Source organism: Salmo salar, chromosome ssa15 (assembly GCF_905237065.1).
Source record: "Salmo salar chromosome ssa15, Ssal_v3.1, whole genome shotgun sequence".
Classification (NCBI taxonomy): Eukaryota; Metazoa; Chordata; class Actinopteri; order Salmoniformes; family Salmonidae; genus Salmo; species Salmo salar.
The window spans coordinates 25,944,307-25,963,768 of NC_059456.1; the positions used below are offsets into that span (position 1 = coordinate 25,944,307).

General features: G+C 43.4%; 1 protein-coding gene across 3 annotated transcripts in view; it reads right to left on the reverse strand.

Annotated features, from left to right (window-relative positions):
- kif26aa (kinesin family member 26Aa) overlaps positions 1–19,462 on the reverse strand; it is a 170,755-nt gene that overhangs the window by 66,385 nt on the left and 84,908 nt on the right. The gene's annotated exons all lie outside the window — the stretch shown is intronic.

Below are 19,462 nucleotides of genomic sequence, written 5' to 3' on the forward strand. Positions count from 1 at the left end.
CCCTTCCTGCAGTGTCAGTACACAGCTGCTGTGAAAACTGCTGGTGATCGTCTGCGTGCTCCTCAGGCACACTGCATGAATAGTTCCTGAGATGACAGAAGCCCCCAGAAGCCCCCATTCTACCCGGACTTCAAAGACATTTGGTTAGTGGGTGTATGTGTGTGTTCACATCTATGTGTATGAGTATGTGTGTGCCCACATGAACTGCACTTGTGCACATGAGTGAGTGAGTGAGTGAGTGAGTGAGTGAGTGAGTGAGTGAGTGAGTGAGTGAGTGAGTGAGTGAGTGAGTGATGTGTTTGTATGTACCTTTTATATCTTTCAGTGTATCACTGACATAAAACAAAAGATTATCAAGAGGACAATACAACATTAAGTCAGAAAGACAGGTCAGAGATAGTTAATCAAGGGTTTATATAGACAGGTCAGAGACAGTTAATCAAGGGTTTATATAGACAGGTCAGAGACAGTTAATCAAGGGTTTATATAGAGAGGTCAGAGACAGTTAATCAAGGGTTTATATAGACAGGTCAGAGACAGTTAATCAAGGGTTTATATAGACAGGTCAGAGACAGTTAATCAAGGGTTTATATAGACAGGTCAGAGACAGTTAATCAAGGGTTTATATAGAGAGGTCAGAGACAGTTAATCAAGGGTTGATATAGACAGGTCAGAGACAGTTAATCAAGGGTTTATATAGAGAGGTCAGAGACAGTTAATCAAGGGTTTATATAGACAGGTCAGAGACAGTTAATCAAGGGTTTATATAGAGAGGTCAGAGACAGTTAATCAAGGGTTTATATAGAGAGGTCAGAGACAGTTAATCAAGGGTTTATATAGACAGGTCAGAGACAGTTAATCAAGGGTTTATTTAGAGAGGTCAGAGACAGTTAATCAAGGGTTTATATAGACAGGTCAGAGACAGTTAATCAAGGGTTTATATAGACAGGTCAGAGACAGTTAATCAAGGGTTTATATAGAGAGGTCAGAGACAGTTAATCAAGGGTTTATATAGAGAGGTCAGAGACAGTTAATCAAGGGTTTATATAGAGAGGTCAGAGACAGTTAATCAAGGGTTTATTTAGAGAGGTCAGAGACAGTTAATCAAGGGTTTATATAGACAGGTCAGAGACAGTTAATCATGGGTTTATATAGAGAGGTCAGAGACAGTTAATCAAGGGTTTATATAGACAGGTCAGAGACAGTTAATCAAGGGTTTATATAGAGAGGTCAGAGACAGTTAATCAAGGGTTTATATCAAGGATAGATTGAATCGGATGGATGGATGGATGGATTGGGATGGAAGGATGGATTGGGTTGGATGGATGGATTGGGTTGGATGGATTGGGTTGGAAGGATAGATTGTGTTGGATGGATAGACTGGGTTGGATGGATGGATTGGGTTGGATGGATGGATGGATGGATTAGAAGGATAGATTGTGTTGGATGGATAGATTGGGTTGGATGGATTGGGATGGATGGATGGATGGATAGATAGATTGGGTTGGATGGATGGATGGATTGGGTTGGATGGATGGATGGATTGGGTTGGATGGATGGATTGTTGGATGGATGGATTGGGTATAGGGTGGATGATGGATGGTGATGGAGTTGGATGGATTGAGTGGATGGATGGAAGGCTGAGGAAGGAGGCTGGATGGATGGATTGGTTAGGTTGGATGGATAGATGGGTTGAATGTATGGATGGATTGGGTTGGATGGATGGATGGATTGGGTTGGATGGATGGATTGGGTTGGATGGATAGATGGGGTTGGATGATGGATGGTTGATGGATGGTTGGATGGATTGAGTTGGATGGATGGATGGATTGGATTGGATTGGCTTGGATGGAAGGATGGCTGGATGGATGGATTGGGTTAGGTTGGATGGATAGATTGGGTTGAATGTATGGATGGATTGGGTTGGATGGATGACAGCTTATAAGGATAAACCAATGCTCTTAGAAAGAGCAAACAATAGCAGTAGACAGACAGAGGTTCAGGGTGTTTTGAGACACTAATATCCATGTGAGTTGATTAATCAGTGTGTGGCTCAGGATCTTTAGACAATTTGATTCTTTAATAGAAATGGAATACCAGAACTGCCTCTACAACTATGATGAGAGCACTGCGCGTGCTAGACACACGGATGTAATATCACGTATTTGGTCGTAAGGTAACCAGGAATCAAAGCATCTCCACCTGCACAGTTTTGAACTGAAAAAAACGGTTTACTTCAGAGCATTAGACAAGCTGTTCCAATACAGGGTGTAAGCATGTCCTTGAACTTCCTTTAGTAACATAAACCATCATTATGCTAAATGTGAAAAATGAATTGCTCATAAAATGTCTTGCAGAATTACTAGAAACTGTGATCATATCAAAGCCACCATGTACTGAACATAGTGTTGTCTTCTTATACCTCGTCCAGCATGAGACTTGAACCATTATGACTGGTAGAAATTGCCTCAAAATGCACCCAGGAGAAGCCAGGTCCACTGGCGATTATGTATGTCAGCCATGGACCTTGCATTTGGGAAAATATCAGTGTAAAAAGGACAATGACATTCAATAGAGTTCAAATTCAATGACATTCAATAGAGTTCAAATTCAATGACATTCAGTAGAGTTCAAATTCAATGACATTCAATAGAGTTCAAATTCAATGACATTCTAGTAACATCCATTATGCACTCTTGAACGACATAGAGGAAACCGAAGTAGCTAACGCTAGCCTTCTTTCCCTTTGAGTCAGTACTAATGAGGCCATTGGTCAACATGATAGTGCTAAAATAGAGCTCTCTACCTTGAAGCATCACCAAGGATCAAGGATCCGCATGGCACACTCACATGATTTTACATCTGTCATGTCCTTTAAGACAAAAGACGAGTTAATTCCGACAAGGGATGGAAAGGGAGAAGAGTAATGGCTTTGTAGTGTATATACGGTCCTAAACATTGGTCTGGTGTCAATGGAACTCGTTTTCAACTCTGTCAAATTAGCAAGAGCAATTCGTCCACCCTGACCACAGCCACTAACTAGCTTATTGTCACTAGCTTTCACAATCCCCCATCAGGCTTTGGGTTTCAGCTAATTACCTTGCCAGATTCTTCCTGTTAACCACTAAGGACACTTCTATACTTCCTCTCTCATTTTGTCACTTCAACAAGGGGACCAGTCAGAATAGGCAGCTGCTCGCCCAAGACTTCAGACTGACTGCTTCCTTTCTCTGCCTCTAAGGTTTGACCAATGATGGTCTAAACAGCTACAGTTGAAGTCAGAAGTTTACATACACCTAAGTCAAATACATTTAAACTCAGTTTTTCACAATTCCTGACATTTAACCCTAGTAAAAATTCCCTGTCTTAGGTCAGTTAGGATCACCACAGAATGTGAAATGTCAGAATAATAGAAGAGAGAATGATTTATTTCAACTTTTACTTCTTTCATCACATTCCCAGTGGGTCAGAAGTGTACATACACTCAATTAGTATTTGGTAGCATTGCTTTTAAATTGATTAACTTGGGTCAAAAGTTTTTGGCAGCCTTCCACAAGCTTCCCACAATAAGTTGGGTGAATTTTGGCCCATTCCTCCTGATAGAGCTGGTGTAACTGAGTCTGGTTTGTAGGCCTCCTTGCTCGCACACGCTTTTTCAGGTCTGCCCACACATTTTATATAGGATTGAGGTCAGGGCTTTGTGATGGCCACTCCAATACCTTGACTTTGTTGTCCTTAAGCCATTTTGCCACAGTTTTGGAAATATGCTTGGGGTCATTGTCCATTTGGAAGACCCATTTGCGACCAAGCTTTAACTTCCTGACTGATGTCTTGAGATGTTGCTTCAATATATCCACCTAATTTTCCTCCCTCATGATGCCACCTATTTTGTGAAGTGCACCAGTCCCTCCTGCTGCAAAGCACCCCCACAACATGATGCTGCCATCCCCGTGCTTCACGGTTGGGATGGTGTTCTTCGGCTTGCAAGCCTCCCCCTTTTTCCTCCAAACATCACGATGGTCATTATGGCCAAACAGTTATATTTTTGTTTCATCAGACCAGAGGACAATACTGGCCCCATGGTGTTTATACTTGCATACTATTGTTTGTACAGATGAACGTGGTACCTTCAGGCATTTGTAAATTGCTCCCAAGGATGAACCAGACTTGTGGTCTACAATTTTGGCTGATTTCTTTTGATTTTCCCATGATGTCAAGCAAAGAGGCACTGAGTTTGAAGTGGAGTCAGTAGAGTCAATAGAGTTAGAAGAGTCAGTAGTTAGCAGAGTCAGGAGAGGCAGTAGTTAGTAGAGTCAACAGAGTTTGTAGAGTCAGTAGTTAGCAGAGTCAATAGTTAGTAGAGTTGGTAGAGTCAGTACAGTCAGTAGTTAGTAGAGTCAGTAGAGTTAGTAGAGGCAGTAGCTAGTAGTCAGTAGAGTCAGTAGCATTAGTAGAGTCAGTAGAGTCAGTAGAGTTAGTAGAGTCAGTAGTTAGTTGAGTCAGTAGAGTCAGTAGAGACAGTAGTTAGTAGAGTCAGTAGAGTCAGAGTCAGTAGAGTCAGTAGAGTTAGTAGAGTCAGTAGTTAGTAGAGTCAGGAGAGTCAGTAGTTAGTAGAGTCAGTAGTTAGTAGAGTCAGTAGTTAGTGCAGTCAGTAGAGTTAGTAGAGTCAGTAGTTAGCAGAGTCAGTAGAGTCAGTAGTTAGTAGAGTTGGTAGAGTCAGCAGAGTTAGTAGTGTCAGTAGAGTTAGTAGTTAGTAGAGTCAGTAGAGTTATTCGAGTCAGTAGAGTTATTAGAGTCAGTAGGTAGTGAAGTCAGTAGAGTCAGTAGTGTTAGTAGAGTCAGTAGTTCATAGAGTCAGTAGTTAGTAGTCAGTAGAGTTAGTAGAGTCAGTAGAGTTAGTAGAGTCAGTAGAGCTAGTAGTTAGTAGAGATAGTTGTTAGAGTCAGTAGTCAGTAGAGTCAGTAGTGAGTAGAGTTAGTAGAATCAGTAGAGTTAATAGAGTCAGAAGTTAGTAGAGTCAGAAGAGTCAGTCGAGTCAGTAGTTCGTAGTCAGTAGTTAGTAGAGTCAGTAGAGTCAGTAGAGTTAGTAGAGTCAGTCGAGTCAGTAGATCGTAGTCAGTAGTTAGTCGGTAGAGTTCATAGAGTCAGTAGAGTTAGTAGAGTCAGTAGAGTCAGTAGAGTTAGTAGAGTTAGTAGAGTCAGTAGTTCGTAGTCAGTAGTTAGTAGAGTCAGTAGAGTCAGTAGAGTCAGTCGTTCGTAGTCAGTAGTTAGTAGAGTCAGTAGAGTTCATAGAGTCAGTAGAGTTAGTAGAGTCAGTAGTTAGTAGAGTCAGTAGAGTCAGTAGAGTTAGTAGAGTCAGTAGTTAGTAGATTTAGCAGTCAGTAGTTAGTAGAGTCAGTAGTTAGTAGAGTTAGCAGTCAGTAGTTAGTAGAGTCAGTAGTTAGTAGAGTTAGTAGAGTCAGTTGAGTTAGTAGAGTCAGTAGTTAGTAGAGTTAGCAGTCAGTAGTTAGTAGAGCCAGTAGAGTTAGTAGAGTCAGTAGAGGCAATAGAGTCAGTTCTGGTCTTATACACCGATATAGACTTTTAGCAGAGGTCATATATTGTGTAAATTGCATTTCAAAAAGAGAAAAATTCCTTTCACAAACTATATTTTTAATGGATCCATTTTTTTCTTCATTTTGATTTCTTCTTTTATGGGACTTTTATAGTATTACAAATATTTTACGTATAACTCTACCTTTGACTGTCTGATCTGTCCTTCTCAATGGCAGGGTTGCACTTTCCCGAACCGAGGTTTAGAAACAGCAAAATCCAGACCAGCCAGCTCATCTTTTCTGTCCACCATTATGTCCCTCGTGATGAAACCCATATCGTCGTCCTAGCCTTCTGGCAAACACGAGCCCCCACAGATTGACAGTCTGATGTATCCTGCGTGACATGCATGCATTACCCAGACTGTGATATATGTTCAACAGCTAGCTGGATGGAAGCCTTGAAATAACCCAGATGCCACGCGAACACGAGAGCTCTGTTGTGTCTTAAGGTTTCTGGCAGACATGCTATAGAAGTGGTTTCTCTGACCAAGGCCATAGGGGTATGGGGGACATATGGAGACATATAGAGGAGGGGTGTTAGATTGATGTGGGTGTCTGTTCTATTTCTCTTCCCATACAGTGGAAGGGAGCTCCAGTTGTTGTGTCAATTTTTGTGTCCTTCCAGGAGCTGTGCGCAAACTGATTGTGGTTGTGGTCGAATAAAGTAATGAAGATACATTTAATGCTGGTTGCGATCTATAGCTATGATGCTGGTTAGTTCTTAACCAATCAGGGTCACACAGAGTGTTTCTTGGTCGTCTTAAAAAAATCTACTTTGAAACAAATGTATACACCTCACACACATGGTTATGGGCTTAAAGAAAGAAGACACCTGTACCATGTCAGATATAGAGTTGAAATGTATTACATTGAGTTTGCATCCCAATATTACACTTTATATACATCACAGAAGATAGAAATATAACAAAACCGTTTGACATAGAAACATCGGATTTTTGGCGGCTTTAAAAAAAGAATGTTTATTAATTATGAAATTATAAAAAATATGAATAACATTCCACCCATGAGGCCACTAGGTCATTTGCCTGCAGGAAATGGCTATGCTGTATTGTTTGGTCAGAGTCTATGAGGTTGGACAAAGGCCTTCCATATGATATTGGGCAACTCACATACAGTACATTTATACTGACTAAACACCCACTCACATACAGTACATTTATACTGACTAAACACCCACTCACATACAGTACATTTAAACTGACTAAACACCCACTCACATACAGTACATTTATACTGACTAAACACCCACTCACATACAGTACATTTATACTGACTAAACACCCACTCACATACAGTACATTTATACTGACTAAACACCCACTCACATACAGTAATGTGACATTAAAACTTGAAATTTAAGGTCTTCCATGCTAATGTTGAGGTGAGATCTGAAACAATGAAAGATAAAACTCCCAGAACTTCCACTTCACTATGAGGAGGTTAGGCAACAGCATTGGTTTTAGTGTTGTTGTCTTAAGCTCTGTGGGAACGAGCAGCTTGACCTCTCAACAGTAACTCCATCATCCAGATAGCGCAGAAAGCAGGTCACAAATCAGTGCTGGACATTTTGTGTAGATGTGTCGGAAACTGGGGCGCTCATCACCCCTCCATCCATCCCATCATTCCTCTGAAACTGTTCTGGCCTTCAGTGAAACCTCACGCGTTTCATGAGAGATCCATCAAACACATCCAGATGCTTGGCCTAAACATTTCCACAAGCGGCTCATGGTGAGTGTCGTGAGGAGTGAATGAGAGATTCCATATGTCTCCCCCCAACTGAGACAAGACAGATACTGTAGTTTTGTTGAATTATGGAGGGTCTTCTAGTATCGCCTCCTTCATGTCTCCGGTTTTGATCCCGACTGAAACTGAATACTATATGAGCCCCTTTTCATGTAAAAAAAAATGCATATTTCCATTATCTGGGACTCCCTCCATTTCCTTTATCAGGGGAATTAATTAATATCAAATAAGGTGTGGGCAATGAGGAAAATGACACTCCCTCCTTCATCCTCTGTGTTCTAGATCCCTCCCATTCCCTCCTTCATCCTCTGTGTTCTAGATCCCTCTCATTCCCTCCTGTTTCCTCTGTATTATAGATCCCTCCCATTCCCTCCTGTTTCCTCTGTATTCTAGATCCCTCTCATTCCCTCCTGTTTCCTCTGTATTCTAGATCCCTCTCATTCCCTCCTGTTTCCTCTGTATTCTAGATCCCTCTCATTCCCTCCTGTTTCCTCTGTATTCTAGATCCCTCTCATTCCCTCCTGTTTCCTCTGTATTCTAGATCCCTCTCATTCCCTCCTGTTTCCTCTGTATTCTAGATCCCCTCATTCCCTCCTGTTTCCTCTGTATTCTAGATCCCTCCCATTCCCTCCTGATTCCTCTGTGTTCTAGATCCCTCCCATTCCCTCCTGTTTCCTCTGTATTCTAGATCCCTCTCATTCCCTCCTGTTTCCTCTGTATTCTAGATCCCTCCCATTCCCTCCTGATTCCTCTGTGTTCTAGATCCCTCCCATTCCCTCCTGTTTCCTCTGTATTCTAGATCCCTCTCATTCCCTCCTGTTTCCTCTGTATTCTAGATCCCTCCCATTCTCTCCTTCATCCTCTGAGTTCTAGATCCCTCCCATTCTCTCCTTTTTCCTCTGTGTTCTAAAACACTCCCATCCTCTCCTTCATCTTCTGTGCTCCCTGTACCATGAACAGCATGTAACAGCTAATGTATATGATGTCAGATGCTGTTGAGGGGAGAAAGGGGATTTTCACTTGTGACCTTGCCGCCATGGCATTTCAACGATAATTGCAAGAGAAGGTCTCCCGTTGGGTGTCCACGACACCTGCCAAACCCAATACGGGCCACTGCTTGGCCCCCTGTTTAGGCCTTTGTCTTGATTCTCTGAGACAGCTGCTTTCACGTGGCGTGTGCTATTAGGCCACCTCCCAGGGCCTAAAATGAACACCCGCCACCCACGACCCACCAAATGTGGGTAGATTTTGGTATTGGCCGGGGTCACACACAGGGCTCTACAGTGCAAGCATTTCATTAAAAGTCAAAAGTCAAGTATGTTCAAAACAAAATGCTGCAGTAGCTGTTTTCAAAGTATTTCTGCCATTTTGTTTCATATCTGCTAATGCACAAAGAAATAGGAATTCTAAAGTTGTTGCTGTCCCACCTGGCTGGGGGGGCTGTGTGCTGAAAGATTTGTTTTTAGAAGCATCGCGCACAGGCATAAATGTTGGTCTAACTACTAAAGTGAGACTATCCTCGTGTTCATCGGATATTTACATTTTTTGGTTCGCAAGTTAAGTTGTTTTTCAATGTTTGAGTTTGCTTCCACTGCTAGAGAAGCGACGTTGTCGGGCCTCAACTAGACAGGTTTTCACTGGAGTGGCCCCATCACCACGGTAAGCTTAAAGGGGCAGCTGAACATTTTTGTCTCATCTGTGATATTTTGGTTAAAAGGCTCAGGTCACAAAATATGAAATGAAATAAAAATATATACCACATTACTTCTTACCATTAATACATTCCTTGTTTTAGAAACATTACTAAGCATGATCATTCGTTTTGTTTTGTGTTTTTTGGGTGTAATTAATCCCCACCAAAATATTTGGGCTGGTAAATAAATCTGAGTTGGCTGTTCGATTTAAAAATCTATATGCCACAGTGGCTGGTCGTCAAAAACGTTCGTTTAAGACCCTGCCGCTTATTGTAAACATTCCTGAGACCCAGGAGACACAGAGGCCCTTTTGTTACGCTGATTCAGGGATCCATTAAGGGGCTTGTGTCATAGCGCCCGACCCCACAGCGTGGTTCCATGTCTGGGCTAGCTGGGGCTGATTGTGGCAGGGTGGGGCCACATTACATGGTTCTCTGAAGCAAAGTACAGTGTCAACAGTTGGCGCATTCCCCAGGCTTCCATAGCTGTGATTGAGATGAAGCCAACCTGTTGTTCTTAGCTTTGTATGGAATTAGGAAATATGATCCGGGGTCGTTTGTTCAGCATCAATCTCGTATTAATCTAACGTTACAAGCCCACCCGCCGTTTGCATGCTTGTGGTGTGAGCCAGGAAACTGTAGGGGAGGGAGGCACAGCTGCTGTGGGATCATTCTAGCCAAACAATTAGCTAACCATTCTTTCACTGCTACTACTCATACAATAAAATGATCTTTTCAGAATGCAGCGAGATGAATATGACTATGCCTACAAGAATCAACGGAGATTCCGATATTCCGAAATCCAGCCGACATAACATGCACAGGTTCTGTGACGATTGCCTGTCGCCCATTCATTGCCGTTGCAATGTTCATTGTTTAGCTCATTGTCTCTCCGTAACACAGGGATGAGGCTCATTACTGTAGACGTGTTTTTTTCATGCTGCTCACCCCTTCAATAGAGGTTAAAGCACTGAGGCTTTTTAAAAATGAAAAGCAGGTAATCTCTGGTGATCTTATTAGCATTCATCTATGACAGCGTGGAGTGTGAAATGAGAAAAGGCAAGGATTAGTGGGGTACCTCAGGGGGGGATCTGGAGACATGGGGGGAGAAATGGAGCAAGAGGGTAGGTGTGTGTGAGAGAGAGAGAGAGAGAGAGAGAGAGACAGAGACAAAGAGAGAGAGAGATACAGAGAGAGAGAGAGAGATAGAGATAGAGATAGCGAGAGAGAGAGAGAGAGAGAGCGAGAGAGAGCGAGAGAGAGAGAGAGAGAGAGAGAGAGAGTGAGAGAGAGTGAGAGAGAGTGAGAGCGAGAGAGAGGGAGAGAGAGGGAGAGAGGGGGGTAGAATTGAGAATTCAGAAGACAGAAAAGACAACAGAAGGGGTGAGAGCGGAAAAGTGAGAATGCCAATGAAAAGGATAGAAGGAAAGAAATAAATATGGAAAGAAAGAAAGAAAGGCCAGGGAGAAAGAATGGAGGTAGTAGGGAGCCCCTTTCTGGCTAGCAGCCAATCGAAAGCTCACTGAATTAAGGCAAATCATTTTCAAACTAACATGATTGCTAAAACCACTCTGGCCTCGCTAGCTCAATGCCTCAAATTCCCAGGGTGAAAGCTCTTTGCCAGCCTCGAATAAATGAAACAGCACGAGCCTAAACGGGGAATGTTTAAATTTGAATAGTATGAAAAATAACACCGAAATACATTTCTAACAATAATAATGGCAGCAGGTGACGGAGGACCTCGCATCCTGAATCTCTAGTGAAATGTCAACGTATTTTATGCCAGCTAGTGGTGGAGGTCTAAGATACAAAACTGATCCAGGACTAGATTAAAGTCACGCTCATCCAGGTCATCTGATAAGAACATGAGGTACAGATCTGAGAGATGCCCAGTAAGACTGATCAAAGACTGTAAAACTGATCTAGTATCAGTTTATAGCGCATTCTTGTCATTTGATAAGAATCTGGGGTGCACGTCGGAGATGTAAGGTCTAAAACTGATTTGTGATCAGACTTGCCTCTATCTATCTCTCCCCCATCCTGAACTGTATAAAGCTGCTTGATGCATCCTGGCATGCCCTGACAGAGGTACCACAAAGTGGCACTAAGTAGATATTGCAGACAGAATTAAGTTCTGAAGTCTGTTCACTGGGTTTTTCTATAGGGGCATATGGACAGTAAGCAGGCTTCAGTGTGACTCTGTTCTGCCCATGTCAGACTTGGCTAAAGTAAGGCAACAAATCAATGTGTAGTTTTCATGTTATTATGACATAACAAAAATATTACAAATCTGATCGAATTGAAATGTGGATTTTGTCCACACATTCCCAGGCACAAACACTGCAAACACTACTCCCTTCCAGTTAGTGTAGATGCAACCTGAAGCTGTTGTGAGACTTACTATTTTCAGATTCTGCTTGACAGCTATTATGAAGACATTCTCTCTCTCTCTCTCTCTCTCTCTCTCTCTCTCTCTCTCTCTCTCTCTCTCTCTCTCTCTCTCTCTCTCTCTCTCTCTCTCTCTCTCTCTCTCTCTCTCTCTCTCTCTCTCTCTCTCTCTCTCTCTCTCTCTCTCTCTCTCTCTCTCTCTCTCTCTCTCTCTCTCTCTCTCTCTCTCTCTCTCTCTCTCTCTCTCTCTCTCTCTCTCTCTCTCTCTCTCTCTCTCTCTCTCTCTCTCTCTCTCTCTCTCTCTCTCTCTCTCTCTCTCTCTCTTCTTTCTCTCTCCCTCTCCTCCCTCCCTCCTCCCTCCCTCCCTCCCTTCCCTCCACTGCTGAACTGCTTGTGTTCACTTCAGGTTTGCTATTTGGAACAATGTTGTTGTTTTTTCTATTTCACCACTCCTCGCTGACATCTAGGGTGCTCGAGCGGGGTGTTGTCGAGCTTTCTTCGCGCTTAGAGTTGGTGGTGTAATTATGGTTCCCTTCACACACACACAGTCTCATTCATATGCACAAAAATACACACCCAATAAACACTCTTTCTCTCTCTCATACACACATACACTGACACACACACAATACACACAGCATAGCGTAGGACCTTGTCCCTGGCTCAGCACAAACACACACACGCACACACCCTTTCCCGGCTCACACACCTCCACTCATAAATCCTATGTGTGTTTGGGCCTTGCGCCTGTGCCTCCTCATACCTTAGTGTGGATTATAAAGCTGTTACTGACAGGTGCTCAGCACTCCCCTAGCAGCAGCCAACCAGTGCGATGAATCAAAGCGAGCACTGCAAGTGAAGGCAGAGGGCAGCGTATGTGTGTCCTAGCATGGGTGTGTGGAGAGAGAGAGAGAGAGAGAGAGAGAGAGAGAGAGAGAGAGAGAGAGAGAGAGAGAGAGAGAGAGAGAGAAAGGCAATCTGTCCAAGGGCACTCACTCAACAGGAGAAGAGACCCTTGAGTGCCACCACTCTTCCTTCCTGTAGCTGAGGCGAAGGGACAAGCAGCAAGTCTCTCACACACTGTAATTAGTGTAGTGTATTCATCACCTCTAACACTATGTTCTACATCCTGAAAAGAGTTTCTGACAAGGAAAAAGAAGAGGTCGACAGAGAGAGAGGAAGATGATGGGGGATTGAGACAGAGCGAGAGAAAGAGAGGAATACGAGTGAGAGAGAGAGCCGAGGTTAGAGAGAGGGAAAAACACAGAGAGAGGGAGAGAGGGAATGTGAGAGAGGAAATACCAGAGAGTCGATCAGTTACGTAGAGTTTAGAGAGAGGAGGAGGAGGAGAGAGTTGATCAGTTACGTAGAGGTTAGAGAGTGAGGAGGAAGAGGATAGAAGGAGAAATCTTCACATCTGTAATGAATCTTTCCTTCAGCAGGGATGGGGCGACGCAGTGGTGTGCGATTATTTATTTTCCGCAGTCTCAACGCTGGGGCTATCAACACAAACAGCCTGAGGGCTGCAAGGGTAAGAAAGGTGTGACTGATTAATCAGTGAGTGCGCAGGCTGGAGAGTGAGAGAGAGAGAACGAGAGAGATGGACAGAAAGAGAGAGAGAGAGAGGTTCCCATCCACATGCCCTTGTGGGACACCAACTAAAGCAGTTATATTGACTATAAAAGGTGTGTCGAGGGAAGGGCTCCTGGGAGCACTGCTTTAAAGACTGTCAGACGTTTTTAGAACTCAAAATAAGTCAAATGTCAAGATCGGTCCCTGTTCAACGCCAACCAGCTGTACGCCTCAAACGAAATGAACGGTAAAGATAGGCACCCAAATGAAATCGGGAAATTAGAAGGTGCATTGTGTGCAAGAGTATGAGCTGCTTATTTGTGTGTGTGTGTGTGTGTGTGTGTGTGTGTGTGTGTGTGTGTGTGTGTGTGTGTGTGTGTGTGTGTGTGTGTGTGCGCGTGTGTGTGTGTACTTCATGTTTGTATTAGTCTCGGTGTCTGTTTGGAACACAGTAATGGTGGTAAGAGACGCTGAGCTGGCTCTGACTGCCCTGTGTCTCTGCATACATTAACCGTATTGACCAGCGGGGCTGCCCAGGATGGAATCAGTCAACGAACAGATGTGGTCAGCCCGCATCACTGAAAATGACTAACAGGCCACGGCCCTGTGCATCCCACTGGCCTATTATGAGAAACAGCCTCATCCTCCATAGAGATGAGATCTATGAAACGGGACTGAAACCCTACATATAGATGTTTTAGGTGGATCATGTACTGCTTTTTTAGGTGGGGGGGGGGGGGGGGGGTCATATTTTTGGGGAGCCAATGAAAGCATAATTTTCTATCAAAGTTGAATATTCCTACCTAATTAATGCTAGTGTTCCTCAGCAATTATAATTCTCAACCTCTTCTGTCCAAGGTCCACAATTATCTCAATGGTAGTACCAAGTCTACATACAGCAAATAGTCAGGTTTTTATTGTGTAGTATAGAAAGCGCTTTCTGGTCCTTCAAGACAAAGGGATTGCGATGAGCAAATTATAGCTGACAAAATGTCTATCCACCATGACTAACCTAACTACAGTGTAGCTTATTCCAACCTGTTAACCAATCACGAGCCAAGCCTACCATATTGACATGGCGATCAGCGAATCTGTGCAGGTGTCCAAGACACCAAGAGTCACTTACTTCCAGCGGACTAGAACAGCTTGAAAGCTCATTTTGAATGTGCAGTGTGTAGATATACATGGGGGGATATCGTGGCGTCGTGGCACACAAACATTAATACCATAATCCTATGAAACAAAGCATTAGCCCATTATGCAAATGATATGAGACAGACAAGAAGATTGAGCCGCGTTTCATTTGGTTCAGCTGCCCACCTCTGGGGCAATTATGCTGGATTTGTAACTTCTGTATTGTTGAATGCACAAGGCTCAATGCAGTGTGAATGTGGAATAGCAACTACCTCTCTCAAAGTCATCCCTGGGGTCCAGGAGAGCACCCGACCTCAACACTTTGGAATGGACCTCCAAAGCAAGTTGCCATGGCAGCAGGGTTGTATTTTAGAAACAAATTAAGGGGGATGGAAGGATGGAGGATGAAGAAGGGAGTGAAGTGGGGTTGTGGGATGGATTGTGAAAATTGGGGCTCTTCACTTTCATCTATAGTAGGTGACTGGTTTGATGCTATTTGAAATCCACTGACATTTTTTCAGGAAGGGCTGAATTAAACTGTAGTATATTGGATACATATTTTGTCAGGTTGCTTACACTGTACGTAAGAAGCGTCAACCACATTATGGTCAACAAACAACCCATTCTACTTTCAGTTGCATCCCTGGGCATTTTCATATTGCACGTAGACGCTAAGCCACCACTGATGGAATCGAAACCCCAGGACCCAAGCAGTGTTGTGACAGTCGTCCTCCCACTTGCCGGCTTGGAGCTGGCAGTGTGGTAAAACAAGTCGTGGTAGGAAGGAGTACTCATGCTGGCATTGTCAAAACAGGACATGTGGAGGCTGCCCATGTAGAGGCTGCCCATGTAGAGCCTGCCCATGTAGAGGCCGCCCATTTAGAGGCTGCCCATGGGGTCCTACAGCAAAGCAGCCCTTCTCTTTAGGTCTATGTGTCAATGACAAATGCTGTTTCTCATGATTTGCTGCACTGAGAAGAAATTCACCTAAGATATAGTCAGATATACACTCACCAGACAGTTTATTATGTACACCACCCCGTTCACGAAAATGAGTCAAGTGGCTGTGGCTTGATACATACAGTGAGGGGGAAAAAAGTATTTGATCCCCTGCTGATTTTGTACGTTTGCCCACTGACAAAGAAATTATTAGTCTATAATTTTAATGGTAGGTTTATTTGAACAGTGAGAGACAGAAAAACAACAAAACAATCCAGAAAAACGCATGTCAAAAATGTTATAAATTGATTTGCATTTTAATGAGGGAAGTAAGTATTTGACCCCTCTGCAAAACATGACTTAGTACTTGGTGGCAAAACCCTTGTTGGCAATAACAGAGGTCAGACGTTTCTTGTAGTTGGCCACCAGGTTTGCACACACATCTCAGGAGCGATTTTGTCCCACTCCTCTTTGCAGATCTTCTCCAAGTCATTAAGGTTTCGAGGCTGACATTTGTCAACTTGAACCTTCAGCTCCCTCCACAGATTTTCTATGGGATTAAGGTCTGGAAACTGGCTAGGCCACTCTAGGACCTTAATGTTTCTTCTTGAGCCACTCCTTTGTTACCTTGGCCGTGTGTTTTGGGTCATTGTCATGCTGGAATACCCATCCACGACCGATTTTCAATGCCCTGGCTGAGGGAAGGAGGTTCTCACCCAGGATTTGACGGAACATGGCCTCGTCCATCGTCCCTTTGATGCGGTGAAGTTGTCCTGTCCCCTTAGCAGAAAACACCCCCAAAGCATAATGTTTCCAACTCCATGTTTGACGGCAGGGATGGTGTTCTTGGGGTCATAGGCAGCATTCCTTCTCCTCCAAACACAGCGAGTTGAGTTGATGCCAAAGAGCTCCATTTTGGTCTAATCTGACCACAACACTTTCACCCAGTTGTTCTCTGAATCATTCAGAAGTTCATTGGCAAACTTCATACGGGCATGTATATGTGCTTTCTTGAGCAGGGGGACCTTGCGGGCGCTGCAGGATTTCAGTCCTTCACGGCGTAGTGTGTTACCAATTGTTTTCTTGGTGACTATGGTCGCAGCTGCCTTGAGATCATTGACAAGATCCTCCTGTGTAGTTCTGGGCTGATTCCTCACCATTCTCATGATCATTGCAACTCCACGAGGTGAGATCTTGCATGGAGCCCCAGGCCGAGGGAGATTGACAGCTCTTTTGTGTTTCTTCCATTTGCGAATAAACTGTTGTCACCTTCTCACCAAGCTGCTTGGCGATGGTCTTGTAGCCCATTCCAGCCTTGTGTAGGTCTACAATCTTGTCCCTGACATCCTTGGAGAGCTCTTTGGTCTTGGCCATGGTGGAGAGTTTGGAATCTGATTGATTGATTGCTTCTGTGGACAGGTGTCTTTTATACAGGTGATGCCATTGCATCAGCATGGACCCACGTCCCTGTGGAACGTTTCCGACACCTTGTAGAATGCCCCTAAGAATTCCGGCTGTTCTGTGGGCAAGGGGGGTGGTCTGACCCAGTACTAAATGGGTGTACCTAATAAACTGTCTGGTGAGTGTATGTCCATATAGAACTCCCTTAAGCTGAATTCCCATTCTTCTAAATGCATCGAAATCCAACAAGATGTGCGCTATAGCACACACAGTGCATAAACCAGTTGGATGGGTCCAAGTTCTTGCCTATGTATAATGCGTCAGCTACTGTATCTCCAATAAGTCAGTGTGTGTCAGATAGGTATATGATCTATCTGTTTCGGATGATCCATCCCTCGCAGGACGGTTCACTCCCAGGCGTTTGCCCTGGCATGGCTCTCAAAATCTGCTCGGCGGTGCAAAAATCCAATCTGCTGGGAGAGAGAGGTTTTATGACTGTAATGGTAATCTAACCTTCAAAGATTTACAGATAAAAGGAGAGTGGTTCTCTCTCTCTCTCTCTCTCTCTCTCTCTCTCTCTCTCTCTCTCTCTCGTTCTCTCTCTCTCTCGTTCTCTCTCTCTCTCGTTCTCTCTCTCTCTCTCGTTCTCTCTCTCTCTCTCTCTCGTTCTCTCTCTCTCTCTCGTTCTCTCTCTCTCTCGTTCTCTGTGTCTTTAGAAAAGGCTGCCCGGGATGACTTTGATGTGATCGTAGGTTTAATACTTAAGGCTCTCTGTCTCTCGCCTGGTGATTTCTGAAGGGCTTTTCCTTTGGTATGTGCTGTAACGTTTTAAGGGTGGAGGGGCTTTGAGAGACAGCACTGGTGATGGAAAGCACTTTCTAGAAATTATCTGTGAAGCGGCTTGTGTGTGCTTTGTGGCATTGTATATCTGAGTTGTTAATGTCACTCGTATGTCATGCTTTTTTCCCGCAAAGACCTTCTTCTTCCTATTATCCTACCAATTTTCCACTGTAGATTTACTCTGTAGTTTTACTCTGTAGTTTTACTCCGGCTTTCAAAGAAATCATTTTGAGTGCTCTCATCTATGAAAAGCACTTTTCTCCATCCACCTCTGTAGTATTTATCCTATTCACATCATGATATTGTGCAAAATGTTTCTCATACCGCATACTCCTATCATACCAACTGTCCATTTCAGTTTCCACCTGGTTATATGGGATGTTACACATACCCCTATAGGTTCTATAACCTAACCTACACCATATAGGTTCTATAACTTAACCTACACCATATAGGTTCTATAACCTAACCTACACCATATAGGTTCTATAACCTAACCTACACCATATAGGTTCTATAACCTAACCTACACCATATAGGTTCTATAACCTAACCTGCACCATATAGGTTCTATAACCTAACTTGCACCATATAGGTTCTATAACATAACCTGCACCATATAGGTTCTATAACCTAACCTGTACCATATAGGTTCTATAACCTAACCTGCACCATATAGGTTCTATAACCTATCCTGCACCATATAGGTTCTATAACCTAACCTGCACCATATAGGTTCTATAACCTAACCTGCACCATATATGTTCTATAACCTAACCTGTACCATATAGGTTCTATAACCTAACCTGCACCATATAGGTTCTATAACCTAACCTGCACCATATAGGTTCTATAACCTAACCTACACCATATAGGTTCTATAACCTAACCTGCACCATATAGGTTCTGTAACCTAACCTGCACCATATAGGTTCTATAACCTAACCTGTACCATATAGGTTCTATAACCTAACCTGCACCATATAGGTTCTATAACCTAACCTGCACCATATAGGTTCTATAACCTAACCTGCACCATATAGGTTCTATAACCTAACCTGCACCATATAGGTTCTATAACATAACCTGCACCATATAGGTTCTATAACCTAACCTGCACCATATAGGTTCTATAACCTAACCTGCACCATATAGGTTCTATAACCTAACCTGCACCATATAGGTTCTATAACCTAACCTACACCATATAGGTTCTAGAACCTAACCTGCACCATATAGGTTCTATAACCTAACCTGCACCATACATAATCTATAACCTAACCTGCACCATATAGGTTATATAACCTAACCTGCACCATAAAGGATCTTTAATCTAACCTGCACCATATAGGTTCTATAACCTAACCTGCACCATATAGGTTCTATAACCTAACCAGCACCATATAGGTTCTATAACCTAACCTGTACCATATAGGTTCTATAACGCAACCTACACCATAAAGGTTCTATAACCTAACCTGCACCATATAGGTTCTATAACCTAACCTGCACAATACAGGTTCTATAACCTAACCTGCACCATATAGATTCTATAACCTAACCTGCACCATATAGGTTCTATAACCTAACCTGCACCATATAGGTTCTATAACCTAACCTACACCATATAGGTTCTATAACCTAACCTGCACCATACATAATCTATAACCTAACCTGCACCATATAGGTTATATAATCTAACATATATGAATCATATAGGTTTTCTTGTACCTCCTTTCGTTGGATTTCGTTGAAAGAATGTAGAGCCTGTACGGACTCACACACACACACACACACACACACACACACACACACACACACACACACACACACACACACACACACGCAGACACGCAGACACTCACACACGCAGACACTCACACACGCAGACACTCACACACGCAGACACTCACACACACACACACACACACACGCAGACACTCACACATGCAGACACTCACACGCACACGCTCACACACGCAGACACACACACACACACGCAGACACGCAGACACTCACACACGCAGACACTCACACACGCAGACACACACACACGCACACACACACGCACACACACACACACACACGCACACACACACACACACACACACACACACACACACACACACACACACAC